The following is a 12649-nucleotide window of genomic DNA, read 5'->3' as shown; positions in this document are numbered from 1 at the left end:
ATTCACTCTGTATTTTAATAAAAATGTCAAATAAAATTCTCAAATATAACAAGATTATTAACAACGTGTTCTTGTATGTTGCTGACCATAAAGGGATCAGAATATTAGTGAAGCATAACACTAAGCCCTTAATTCAGTCTGAGCTTGGACATCAGTGACACAACATTTGTTCAATGGCCACCGTTCTTCTCTTATGCTATTTTACTTCCCTTTTATCCCCCACAACAATAATAGTGGAAGAGAAATTACCATATTAGTACAGTTTGACTATTAAGTCAAAGGCAGATTCCACATGGGCCAAAAACAGTGGTGTGAAAACGATGTAAAAGGGTTTAAAACTGTTTAAAAGGATTTACACCGTTTTCACACCGTTTTCACACTGTTTTTGACCCATGCGGAATCAGCCAAAGAGAAGCAAACAAACTAATAACACTGTATTGTTGAAGGCTTTCACGGCCGAATTCAACTGGTTGTTGTGAGTTTTCTGGGTTGTGTGGCCGCGGTCTGGTCGATCTTGTCCCTAACGTTTCGCCTGCGTCTGTGGCCAGCATCTTCAGAGGTGTATCACAGAGAGAAGTGCTCTCTGTGATACATCTCTGAAGATGCCGCCACAGATGCAGACAAAACGTCAGGATCAAGATCTACCAGAGCACAGTCACACAGCCCAGAATACCCACAATAACCAAATGAATAACAATTAGTTAGGGCATAATCTATGATGGGTTTAATTGGTATACTGATCAACTAAAGCCTTTGAGGTACATGCAAGTCCATGGATGCTTTTATCTGATCTCTATAACATGGTTCGAAGTCATCCAAAATAAATTTTAGTCTGAGGTTTGACTACAAATAATATTTGAAAAAAGTGACTTGAGGAGGGTTGCGGGGGGGGGGGGGGGGGTCTTGAATACAGATTGTGGATGGTATGCGGTTGCAAGGCTTTCTCCCACTTCTCCACAGCACTGTGGTGTTTTCATACACCTCCCAATTTTTGCCTATCTTTCCAATGAGCTCCCAAACAACAACAAAAACTAACTACAGAGAAGAATTAATTGCAAGTTAGTTATAGTCAATTTATACCTGTGGGCACGCGCAAACAGTGCCCCTACCCCGGGTTGCTGGGCTCAATTGTTAGCATTAAACCTAAGACCTAATTTTGGGGAAGCAGTGTAGGTAACCCTGTTAAGCGCTGTTAAACCCCACTGATTTTCATGCAAAGAACTAAAGCGCAATCCTTTACCTGGGAGTAAGCTCGGTTGGTGGCAATGGGACTTGCTTCTGAGTAAACCCTCCTAGGGTCATGATTCATCCATTGGAAGAGTTGCACAGTTGCTTCAAAGCAAAGCCACCGACTACCATTAAGCTTACTCCTGAGTAACACACACCTTTGAGCCAACCATTTTTTTCTAAACTAAAACCTCAGTATTCAGGTTGAATTGCCGTGTTGGCACTTTGCGATAAATAAGTGGGTTTTGGGTTGCAATTTGGGGACTCAGTCTCGAAAAGGTTCGCTATCACTGGGCTAGACTTTTTGACCCAGCTTGGTTAGGCTTTTTTTACATCACTTTCCACAAACTTTGGCCCCTTCTGCACACACAAAATAATGCGTTTTCAAACCACTTTCACAACTGTTTGCAAGTGGATTTTGCCATTCCGCACAGCCTCAAAGAACATTGAAAGCAGTTTGAAAGTGCATTAGTCTGCATGTGTGGAAAGAGCCTTAATTTCATCTTTTTTGACAAAAATTGCAGGTAGCAATTTATTTTATTTCATTCCATTGGCCCCCAAAATTAGGTATACCTTTATAATCTCCTCCATATTATTTTCAAAAAACTCTGTGAGTTAGGTTAACTTAAGAGTATGTGGCTAGTCCAGGGTCACCCAGCAAGCTTCCATGACAGAAAGGGGATTCAAACCCTAACCACTATATCATGCAGACTTACATGGTATATTGTAGGCAGTCATGTTGCTCCATTAGAAAAAGTCCCAAAACTATAGTTGGTTCAAATAAAGTACTGCCGTTGTTTTTAAATCTTATTGTGGAAAAGCTCTAAATAAAAAATATTTTATCCAATCATCTATATTCCATCTTAATTTTATTGAAGCTGATATATGTAAGTGCTGTATGCCCTACTAAAGTCTTCAAAACATCTCATCCTGTTTTTCTTTTCTAGGAAAGACTACATTTACCTCAAATATTAACTTCCACAATATTCATTGTGGCATTAAATTGCCTTTTAGAATAGGTAGCTGAGTTTTAGAATGGCTCTCAGTTCCCTTGAACAAACAACATTAACTTTTTTCTATCTTCTAGAGATTATTTTTGAACACAGGAAATTAGACACCAAACGAACAAACAACTCAAGCATTCAATGTACAGCAAGCCAGAGTGACTTTCCATGATGTAGCAATAAAGGAACTTTGGTTAAATATTGTTTATGTACATTCTATGTTGCATGCGTCTTTTCCAAAGACAAATTACAAACATTTCAATATTCTTCATAGTTGGAGAATGTAAGACAACTCATATTTAGCTCAAACAAAATCAGTTTATATTCTCTAGCATGTAATAACTATCCTAAATGTGCACCAATGGTTTATGCCTTATAGTATATATTGACAGAGGATACCTAGGATTGTCAACTGAATAAGTATTTATGAAGCTGACAGTTCCAAGGACAGTTTTTGGAGGAGAGCCATGTTAGTCTGTGGTGGCAAAACCAAAAAAGGAATCTTATACTATCATAACAAATAATATCACTAACATGCCTCTTAATGAAGAATAAAACTAGCATTTCACATCTCATTAGTTTTCCTTCTCCATTTTAAAGGGTTCTTTCCCCCAGTTGAATACTTTTGGGGGCCAGACAGGGAGCCTGCCTGGCACTCCTTGCCCAGCGCTGGTGAAAGGAAACATAGGCCAGCCAGGCCCAGGCTAGTAGTGTGGGGAGCGATTTTCCGCCCCCCCCCATGTGACTGATTGGCAGGTGCCCGGGGATATATGACCCCATATGTCCCCGAGGGGCAAACCTGCTTTAGGCCTGGATTCTTGGCTACATAGAAATATTTTTCTTGCTCCACCCATGATATTTTGGCCATGCGGAAACAACCTGAGTCTCAGCTGGCTGAATCTCAAGAGCCACAGTTGGTTGAGTCCCTTGAGCAGCTGGAAGTCACACAGGTGGAAGACAGTGCTGGCCCAAACCAAGAACAGGAGGACAGGGCAGACAGTCCTCCCAGTTCACCTGTTTCTGTGAGGCAGCTCAGACATTGTGGCCATCAAGCACTCCATGCCAAAAAACACAGCGCCTGTTTGGAGGACAGAGACGTCGAAGGGACAGTTGTGAGTCAGCTCAGGGTTCAGATTGAGCAGGAATGCGGGCTTATAAGAGGCAGCTGTGAATAGTAAGAGTTGCAGGAGCAACTTTGGGAAACAGCCTGACAGTTTTTGCAGCACCTGCTCTCGGATTGAATGTTTTGGATTTGTGAACCCGGACCAGATTGACTGACCTACCCCTTGCTTGGCTTGTACAGCTGCACTGGACTGCTTTTCATCAGGACTTGAAGTCCTCTCTCTCTCTCTCTGCCTGCCTGGTTCTGCTAGCCAGCTTTAACCTGAAATTCTTGTGCCTTCAGCAGGCCACAACAGCAACCCCATGAAGCTGCATCTCGTGGGGTTTTCAAGACAAGAGATGAGCAGAGGTGGTTCTTCGGCACAGCAGCCCCAGTCTTCTTTGGTTGTGTCCCATTCAACTATTGGCCCTGTTTAGATCCAAACTAGATGAGAGGATAAAAAAATATAGTTATGTGTATAAAATAATTGCCTTGGGCTGGAAAGAAAAGAAAAAATGGACATTTCAGAAATGGCTAGAATATATCTGGGAACAAGTGACGCTTGATATTCTCGATATATTAACCCAAAATAAGACATGGCAAGATAAACAGAATGAAATTTTGAAGATATGGATAATATATGTGGAGTGGATGAAAGAAGCTCGAGTCAATGAAGAAATATCGGAGAAGAGGCTACAGAGAATGAACTTACTGCTGTTTGTGTGACAAAACTATGAAGAAGATGAAACGGGGGGAGGGAGAAAAGGGGGGAAATGTATTGTTTGAAAATGTATGAAGAAGAAATTATTATAAACTGTAAAACTCAAATGATACAATAATTTTTTTTTAAAAAAAGTACTAGATGAGATGGCAGCCACAGAATCATGGTTGTTTGGTTTGGTTTGCTATTTGGGCACTTTAAAAGGCACAGAGTGGGGAAAGAAGGTCACCTGGAGCCAGCGTGGTGTGGTGGTTAAGAGCAGGTGCACTCTAATCTGGAGAACCGGGTTTGATTCCCTGCTCTGCCACTTGAGCTGTGGAGGCTTACCTGGGATACCAGATTAGCTTGTGCACTCCAACACATGCCAGCTGGGTGACCTTGGGCTAGTCGCAGTTCTTCTGAGCTCTCTCAGCCCCACCTACCTCACAGGGTGTTTGTTGTGAGGGGGGAAGGGCAAGGAGTTTGTAAGCCCCTTTGAGTCTCCTTACAGGAGAGAAAGGGGGGATATAAATCCAACTCTTCTTCTTCTACCTGTTGCCACTGCACCATGGAACTGCACAGGATTGGGCCCTCACAGTAAATTTTATATGGCTAAATTGTCCTCTAAAGTGGTTTAGTTGGCCCCACATTGGCCCCATGGCCAACATCATGTCTAGTTTGGCCCTAAGTTTCTGAACTTTGACAAGATTGAGTAAGTCTGGGCTATTAGGGCTGCATTTTTTAAAAAGAGGCTGATGTTTCTCTTAATTCAGCTGGTTTTATTCCCAGGTAATTTGTGACTCGTCTGTATTTAATTTACAGTACAGTTCAGTACTCATATTATGTCTCTTGGTTGGGAGAGATGGAATCTTTGACCATGGTGGCTTTTTAGCAGCCCATAAAGGACTCTCCAGATTGGCACTATGGCATGTTAATAATAGGGAATACTTGCTTTCTTAACTGGATCAAATACTGGCAATGGCCCTGGGGAAAAAGGAAGAAAAATCATCCCTCCATGCAGTTTTGCCAATCAAGCTAGACACATGCAGCCTCTTAGGTTTTTGTTTTGTTAGGTTTGTTTTAAACTGTAAACTTTTTCAGTTACAAGATGTTTTTAGCATAGCAAGTATAAAGATTTTGGGTTTGCTGCTGTGCGGTAAGATTGTCATGAGTGAGAAGAATACAAAGATCACTGAGGCAGGAGTTGTATATAAATAAGAAAGATGATTTATTTAATTACATATTGGTTTCAATCAGAGGTGGGATCCAGCAGGTTCTCACAGGTTCCCGAGAGTAGGTTACTAATTATTTGTGTGTGCCGAGAGGGGGTTACTAATTGGTGATTTTGCCACGTGATTTTTGCCTTAGTTACGCCCCTCCTGCACTCCTCAGCAGTAGCGCGCAGAAGTTGAAGCAGTCTAGCAGGAGGTGCACCGGCGTGCGTGGCAGCCTGCGCCTGCATGCATTCGTTTCCCGCCCAAGGACTGGCACAGCAGCTGCGTCCTTGCCACAGCCCCGCCCAACAATGCCCCGCCCCCGGAATGCCCGGTCACGCCCCCGTCGTGCCCCGGCCAGCCCCATTGGTGCTACACCACTGTTTGAATTCCACCACCATGTTACTAAAATTTTTGGATCCCACCACTGGTTTCAATAACAGATCAGTAGTACAGATCTCCAGATTGTCAATGCTCTCAGGTACAAATAGGCTTTTACTGGCTAGGCAATATTTATTTCTTTTTTAAAAAAATTATGATGCCTTTCCACCCGATCAGGGTTTACAAAGCAGCAAACATAAAAACATTAATACATTTAAACAATTAAAACACAGTTAAAATACAACATTCAATTGAAAACAAAATTCAATTGAAAACACATAGACAAACAACATTAGAAGGTATACCATTATTGAGAGCATGACAGACAAAACAAAAAAGTCTTCACTTGCTGGTGAAAGACACCAATAGAGGGAGACAGATTAATCTCCCTGAAGAAAAAGTTCCAACATTTTGGTGCTACAACAGAGAAAGCCCTTTCTTGGATAGCTACCCATCTAACCTCAGATGGCAGAGACAACTGAACCAGAGCCTCCAAGGGTGAACAGAGTGAGCAAGTAGGTTTGTATGGGAGAAGATGGTCTTTAAGATATGGTGGTCCCAGGTTGTATAGAGCTTTAAAGGTCAATAATAAAACCTTGAATTGAGCCGGCAGCAAATCTGAAGCCAGTTTAGGTAGAACAAGAGTAGAGTGATATGGTCCATACAACCATACAATCTGATCACAGCTGTAGCTTCCAGATAATGTTCAAGGGAAGCCCCACGTCGAGCACATTGTAGTAATCTAGGATACTGAAGTAAGTTGGAGCCTCTCTGAGGCTGATTCCGCATGGGCCAAAAACAGTGGTGTGAAAATGGTGTGAAAACAGTATAAACCTTTTTACACTGTTTTAAACCTTTTTACACCATTTTCACACCGTTTTCATGCTGGTGTTTTGGCCCATGCGGAATCAGCCTTACACACACAGGATTCTCCCACACCAGTCTGCTCTTTCCCAAGAGTCAGACTTGTACCAAAGAGTACCAAAGATCATACTAAATAATACAAGGTCTGCTCATCACCAGAGACAGGCCTAATGATCAAGTACTCTATCTTTCCCTGAGAGCTGCAGCCAGTCTAAGTAGACAATACTGACATTGCTGGACCAAAGGCCTCATTCAGAATAAGGCACTTTCATGTGTTCAGAGCTTCAGATACATGCCTGGAGATCAGTCCAGGAATCCTGTGGGCACTATTTATAGGAATTGCACTATAAAGAAATCCTTTAGGAATCTCCTCCTGCTTACAGCCATACTGAACATTTAATAGACCCAGTGTATTTGAGCAGCACTTCGCCTTTTGTAACATAAACTTTTTCTGAACTCTGATGGTTATCTATCTCTATTCGATCCAGACAGGACTTCCCTTTTTTGCTGCTCTCAACATGCTCATGAAGCTCTGAAAAATACTGCATGTGCTATAAACAAGTTCATTAATCACTCTAAGTACACAATGTGGATACCATGCAAGCAACAAATAAACTGGTACTAGCAGAGACTGTGGCACAATGCCAGCATTCTCTCTCTCTTCCACCTCCTTTATTACAGCAATGGAATTATTAACAGCTGTTCTGCTTATCAGTCTGGCGCAAATTTGCAAAATAAAGTTCTAGAATTCAATATGGGAAACAGTATTTTGTGCCCTGATCCACATATAAAGATATGAAGCTCCCGTATGAGTCAGACCTTTGGTGCACCTAACACAGCAGTATCTGTTTTCATAATTAGAAGTTCTTCCTAATACCATTTTTTTTAAATTAGCAATGCCAGAGTTTAACCCTGGCACTTCCTGCATGCAAAGCTTGTCCTGTACCACTGAGCTATGACCACTCCTGTTATGTAGAGTCAAAGTTCATTGAATTGAGAGTAAACTAGATGCAATAACCATGTTTTACTGGTACATAGTAGTCATGGAAAACCATGATTTGGAAGAATTTTTTTCCAGTCCATAATTTTCCCAGCTTCAAATTGCCTTCCTATCGTTATTTAGAAAAAAATTCGGCAAACATGGCCATGGTGCCTAAAGATACCTCTCCTGGTGCCAGCCAAGTGCTTTTAGAAAGTGAGGGGGGCCAGGTAGTCCAATTGCCCACACGAGCTTTTGATCAGCCATTGGACATCTGATTTGGTGTGCAGATTTTTAAGATTTTTAAGTTGCTTTGGCAGCCTCTTCCACAGCACAGAAATCTTTACTGTATGTCTGAAGATAAGTTGATTGTATGCAATCAAATATTTGTATTATTGTGCTCATTTTAAAAAAGGATCTCATTTACCAGAGCTTCTACCTGACAGGAAAAGTTAGAGTGAATCATGACCTCACTCCCTGAGATTTTCTGGCTAGCTTCACCTCTTATGACAGCCATTTTGTGGTTGTGCTCACTACCATTCAGTGTCAGAATTCCAAAAGTGCTGAAAGGCACAATTTGGACACTTGATATAGATTATCTGAGTGTTTTCCCATGAGGCAAATAGCAGCTCAAGTAGGCCAGCTGAGGCCATGAAAAAGGGGCAGGGATAATACCACCCAACCCAGTATTATATCCCCAGCCCAAACAGTGAGCTTCTGTGACTATACTTAAACAATTAAAACTCACTTGCAAGACCAATTTATGGATCTCTTAGCACTTTGCCTGTTTTGACTCACAAAAAGTATATGCTAATGTTTAGTTAGCCCATTTTTGAACAGAAGGTTTAACTTAATAACAACAGACATTAGATTTATGCCTTAGCTTTGAGCTGGCAACCTCATCTAAGGGAATAAACAGTACTGTTTTGTAGGTATATACTATAACATTCCATTCCATGCCATACCATAATTTATATGGACAAAACTGATTTATTACAATATTCTGAAACTGTTCTTCTAAATATTGAAAGCCCTCTAAATAGTGAACAAAATATTTAATGAAATAGTTATTTGGCAGTCTTAGACTGTGATTTTAATTTTGTTTTTTATAGATTTTATAGATTTTATATATATTTTGTTTAATTAATAAATAAAAGAATGAGCATTTACAAGAGCCAATACCAATGTAATAATGATTACTATTATTATATGATGCAGGAGGAGGAGGAGGAGGAGCATCTATGACTTTTTAAAATTTAGGTAACTGATCACTAAATTAATCTCCTAGAAATTATATCTTTGAGAGCTGGCATGATGTAATGGCTAGAATGTCAGACTAGGACCTGGGACAACTGGGGTTGAATCCCTGTTCTGACATGGAAATTCACTGGAAGACTTTGGGCATGTCAGGCAGCCCAATCAAGGGGGGGGGGGTTTGGAGCTGATGCACCACTGCGCTGGTGTGAGTGCCTATTCCACTGGCACAAGGGGCAAATGCACCAGCGAAGGGGCAACTTACCCAGGTGGCCGGGTGCAGAGCAACTCTGTCCCCGAAATGTTCCGCATTGCCCAGGCCTGCCAGTGCAAAATACTATGCCAGCATGGCCAGGGGAATTCCAGAGGGGCATGCATGGCCAACATTAGTTGGACTACAGAGCCCGGTCAGCCCCTGTGAGCAGACGAAGCTGCTGGCAGAAATACAACATAATTTTCATGGTGTATCTCTGTTAGGGAATCCCTATTAGGGATTCTTTGGGGAGTTTTCTTTTTTGTACTTTTTCGGCCTTCCTGCACCAAAGAAAACATTTTGGAGTGGGTGGGGTAGCTCTGGAGTGGCACTGTCCCCATCTGTCTGCCAGCTCTGGATTGCACTGAAAATCTCTCAACCTAACCAGCTCACATGATTGTTTCTCTGATAATAAAGCAGAAGAGGGAAGCACAATGTAATAATCTACTTTGAGTCCCTTGGAGAAAGAAAAGCAGGATATACATTAAAAATTCACACAGAAATAGTTTGTTCTATACCCTGAACATTTTGTATATAATACAAATTGCTCACACTGCTGCACAAGTATTTTTGTGTGGAACTCATGAAGAAATCCTTGGTGTCCAGGACCCCAAGCAGCCAGCTGCCTTCCTAAAATTGACATAAATGGCTCTTATCTGGACATCTAAAATTTGATATATAAAGGGGCTCTCTCTGTGTCTGATATAGAATAGTCTATCTGTTATTTGCTAAAACATGTTGTTTGTATTCACTTACTCTTTGTTTGTACATTTGTAGTCTCCAGTTATCTTTCATTCAAAGCAAACTAAACTGATGGCTCTCTGTTTAGGGACGTGTGAAACAATATATTGATGAAGCTAAACAGACTTATCAAAAACAATACTTTTTCTAAAATATTTTCTTTTAAAATGGTTTGAAGAGCAAAAAATGATTTAACAACATTTTAAAAAATCAATCATGACATTAACTAGTACAGGGGTAGGGAACCTTTAACACTCAAAGAGCCAATTGGACCCGTTTTCCATGGGAAAAGAAACACTTGGAGCCGCAAATAATTTTTGACATTTAAAATAAACATAACACTGTATATATTGGGTTTTTTTACCTTTTACTCCACTCATTCTGAGAAGCGCATGGATGCGTCTGCCCTGCTGCATGCAGGGGCCGAGGCAGAGATAAGGGCCAGCAGCTCAGCCTGGCCATACGGCCTGCCAGGAAAGCACCGCCCGGCGCTCAAGCGGAGGCCCGGAGTGAGAAGCCAGCGGTCGCGTAGCCAGCCCATGAGGCTTAATTGGTGCGTCCAGCCCTGCACTGCCTGCAGGGTGGGCAAAGGATAAAGCCGGCAGCTCAGCCTGGCGCCCGACGCTGGGAAAGCACCACGCCTCTGCTCGAGGCAGGCGGGCGAGAGGGGAATTGCCGCGCTGCTTGGCCCAACCCGGCCGTGGGCAATTAGTGCGGTGGTCCCGCCTTGCTGCACCTGCAGGGGTGGAGCAGGGATGAAGCTGGCAGCTCCAGCCTGCGCCCGGCCGCCAGAGAAAGCACCCGCCCCGCTTCCAGCGGGGCGAGAGGGAAGCCCACTGGTCGCGGCCCAGCCCGGCCGCGGGCAGTTGGTGCATCCAGCCCCTGCTGCCTGCAGGGCGGGCAAGGATGAAGCCGGCGGCTCAGCCTCGCCGGCGGCCGGGAAAGCGCCCGCCCCGCTCCAATGGGGCAGGCGAGAGGGGAAGCCCGCAGCGCAGCCCAGCTGGCTGTGGGCAGTTGGTGCGCCTGCCCTGCTGCCTGCAGGGCAGGCAAGGATGGGGCCGGCGGCTTGGCTCGTGGAGCCGCAGTGCAAGGGCAGAAGAGCCGCATGCGGCTCTCGAGCCACAGGTTCCCTACCCCTGAACTAGTATATGGCCTTTTATCCTTCAGATGAAATCTCAAAGGATCATCCATTTATTTATCTTGTAGGGAAGCTGTCACTACAAAACAACTGCAAGCAAATAAAGAGATATAATTTTAACTGCTGATCTGAAGTACATAGCTGTCTGAGATGAGAGAATTTTAAAATATATTCAGGCCATTTTTTCTATAAATTGGTTGTGAAATAGCAGAGCTCCCGCAGCTGCTGAATTTGATAAATGTAATAAGAAATCTGGATTAAACTGTAAAGCTCCATCCAGAGGGGCGCGGTGGGAAGGGACAGTGCCACTTCAGCGCCTCCCTGTCCCCTCCAAAGGGCTTTCCTGCAGTGCTGAAACCCCAAAAATCCTCCATAGAGAGGAATAGGGGCCCGGTCAGCCCCACTGCCCCCTGCCCACCCTTGGCCATGCCAGCGCAGCATTTTGCTCCAGTGGGCCTGGGCGACAGGGGCAGCGGTGATACTCTGTGGAGTATCGTCAGCAAGCTCATGGCATCAAACTGAAACTCCATGGAGTATCTTTGGCAAGCTACCCTGCTCCTAGCTCAGAGGGAAGGTGGGCAGGAAAAGCATCAGGAGACAGGTGATTAAATTAATCAGCTTTTATTCAGATCAGAGAGAATTCAATCAGCAAAAAAGGAACAACTGGTGAACAAAGCAAACTAGCTTTTTTTATAATCCAAGCAGGAGGCAGACTGCAGCTTATGTTTTCTGTGCACAATAAAGCAATAAACTGTACACTTTGTGACAGAATATATGCTTCCATGTATTTCTTTAATTAGCTACCCAAAGTCTTCTTTCCCCCTCCCATCTTTCTATAATATATCATCTAAGAGTGCAGCTAGGTTCCAGTTAATTCCTTGAACTTTGAAAGCTCATGCAAGCTTGTGGGCAGATTCCCAAAGTACCTCACTAGTTAGATCTCTAATGCTGCGCAGGAAACGTATCAATTTCCTATAGTGTAAATGATACGATTCTTGTGTGTGCTCATAATAATATGATTCTTGGGTGTGATCATAATCAATTCTACTACACTATTCATTTATATATGTGTGTGTGTGAATGAAATACATATTCTTGAATTGTGTTGCTTGTCCTGGTGACTACAGCGGCTTCCAGGCCGGGGTAACTACCCCCCCCCCCCCCCGCCAGCACATTTGCCCCCTTGCGCTGGTGGGGTGGGCATTCATGGTGCCCACTGTGCCTGCTTTAGAGGAGGACTGGGCTGTGCCTGCTTTAGAGGAGGATCCCCCCCCCCCTTCAGATTGGGCTGCCCACCTTCCTGAAAGTTATATATATAAATTATCCCATCTTTCCTCCCTGAATCTTGAATTGCACATTACTGTTCAACACCCACATAAAAAACAAAACTCAAGTTCTTCCAATAACATCTGAGGACCCAAATGCTCTGATAGCACCAGCTCCAGTCTAGTATTAGCAGTACAAGTGTAATGGAACTAGGGAAAGACTCATTGGAGAGAATTTATTTTTATTAACTCCTAATGTTGTTGCTTTACTTCAAGTTAACTGAGAGTTGAAACTGATTAGACCAAAATGGAATCTATAAGACCAAAAAATAAAATAGTGTGCTTGAATGGCAGGTCATTTTCTTGAGAACATTTTTTTTCTGGCTGGGCGGGGGGGGGGGGCGGAGTGGAAGGGAATATAAAACATAAGCTTATAATAGGCCAGGCCGTCTATTATATAGTTAATTTTAAAGACTTTAGAAACAATCCTCAAACTGCCCCAAGCATGCCCAACACATACATGCGCC

Source organism: Sphaerodactylus townsendi, linkage group LG06, assembly GCF_021028975.2.
Source record: "Sphaerodactylus townsendi isolate TG3544 linkage group LG06, MPM_Stown_v2.3, whole genome shotgun sequence".
In the NCBI taxonomy this organism is placed as follows: Eukaryota; Metazoa; Chordata; class Lepidosauria; order Squamata; family Sphaerodactylidae; genus Sphaerodactylus; species Sphaerodactylus townsendi.
This window is presented reverse-complemented; position numbering follows the sequence as displayed.